The following is a 2,299-nucleotide window of genomic DNA, read 5'->3' as shown; positions in this document are numbered from 1 at the left end:
AAATTTAGAATTTTGGGATGTTACAAACCTACCACACTTAAAATGAATCTCGTCCTCGAGATTCGAAGAGGCTAGCAAGAAAAGGTTAGGGGTTGGGGGGTCTTCTATCAAATATTTTGGTCGGAAGGGTCTAGTGTGCTACCACACTTAAAAGCATGGGTATGGTTCAGACAAAACTCATGTACTCCATCCTTTTGGGTTGCTGGTGTCGGTGTTCTCATATACTCCGGAATAGCTCTTTCACGGGTGTTGTTCCGGTCGGGGCATAACCTTTTCCTCAAACACGTGTCCTTTCATCCTGGTGACGTTCTTCCGAGTCTGGGTCTTCTTAGCTGACTGGTCTGTCGCCAATACTAAATAACTATCGAAATTCTCATGGTGGTCAACCATGTATGGTTTCTCCTGCAGAAAAATGGGTTTGGTTGAATCTCACCGTCTATCCTACGATTGGCAACGGGTGCATGATACATGGATCAATCATCCTACCATTCTATGGTTTTATGGCTTGACGTGTCGGCCCTCTTCTAAGGTTTTCAAGGCTCTCTGATTTTCCATCAACATATGATAGTTCATGATAGAAGTCTCCGGTATGGGAGCCAATCCATCCCGTACTTGAACCATTACTACATATGTAGACATCGAATCACGTATTCTAACACTTGGGCATACTCACAAGCATTGCAGAATTTCTCTCGTCGACAAACTGAGTTCGAATAAATCCATTGTTTCTGCAAGTTGAACAAGACATCTAACGGTTCTTCACATCTCTAGGGTTTTCGTATCCTCCTAAAAATGTCGGTTGATTAACTCAGAGTTTTCTTCCAAAATATCTTCCTTCAGCAAGAGTGTGCTTGCTTCTTATTAACTCCGGGGCCTGTGGGTTATGGCCCACTTCAACTCTTGTAAAATTTAACTCATCCTTTCGAGGATTATCATTCCGTATTCCAACATTACATCTCCTTTAAATCCAATAGTACTTCTTCCTTCATACCCTTGTGGTGACGATCATACAAAACTCCAACTTATTTGGTCCCGCTCCCTTCTATGGACTGTCATGAATAACACATTTCTTTCTTCATTGATCTTGTGGCTTTACGGAGTACTACCACACCAAAAAATGCACTAGTTTATCCATAAATCATATTATTTTCATATCAAATCTTTTATTACATCCTTAACCATTTTTCGTAAATCCAAATTCCAAAAAAGTACTTTGTTACAAATGCTGCCACCCACATGGTTTGGTATGGTCAGGCATTACTTCCTACTTTATTCATTTTTCCTCCTTGAGGATTCTCCAGTCCCACTGGAATTGTGCGACATGCGCCTTGAAATCTTCAATCTTCTGTTTCATCATGGTGGCCTTGAGATTCATTTCCATCATCTCTGCATGCACTTCTCTTAGGTATTCCTGAGTATAACGGAGTCTTGCTTCAAGTATTTCTCTGATCTGGCGTATGGCTTCCATGGCTGCTTCACGAACAGCGTCGAAGAAAGTTGCTTGTGGTACACGTGAGATGAAAAAGTACTGCCCCATCATCTTTGGGCAAACTCCTTTCATACGGTGGAGGTGTACCTTCACATACCAAAGTTCCACTCCCTTTTGCATGAAGGGGTAGCCTTTGTAGACTGCATCTCCTTCAAGGTGAATATGCTTCATCATGTCCTTCAGTATCTTCGGGTAATCATGATCACTTGTCAGGGTCATGATCGTTTCCGGACCTTTAAGGAAAGACTCATAAAGGGTCGTCATCTGCAGTTGTAAAACAAAAATGGTGCTCAGAATAAGGTACATATCTCCTTGGGTACACATTCATATCATCCAAACAGAACTTCAAACTCAATTTCCAACATCCAGTTTATGCATCACAACTCATTTTCTTCCATGTTCACCCAGAATATTAATTTCCATGATAAAACATAACAACTCCTTAAATCCTTTCAGCATATGACATATCAACTTTATTGAGTCATGAATTTTTACAATATCTGAGTAATCTATTACATAACTCAACCCCGCATTCTCATGAAAAAGTGTTTTCCTTACTACCCTTATTACTGATATCAACATCTCCACTACTCAGCTCCAGCTTTCTCATGATTTGTACAATCCCTAGCAAAATGTCCTGCTTCCTTGCAGCGAAAACAAATAACTTCTGGCATGTCTCAAGGCTTCTTGGTGATGGTGCCTGCTCCTTGAGTTCCTTGCTTCCTTTCGAGACAATCATTGGCATAATGCCCGACGTCCTTACATTCAAAACAGGTAATATGACTCTTGTCCCTCTTTGCAGAAATTGGG

Source organism: Triticum dicoccoides, chromosome 7A (assembly GCF_002162155.2).
Source record: "Triticum dicoccoides isolate Atlit2015 ecotype Zavitan chromosome 7A, WEW_v2.0, whole genome shotgun sequence".
Classification (NCBI taxonomy): Eukaryota; Viridiplantae; Streptophyta; class Magnoliopsida; order Poales; family Poaceae; genus Triticum; species Triticum dicoccoides.
Note: the sequence above shows the minus strand (reverse complement) of the source record.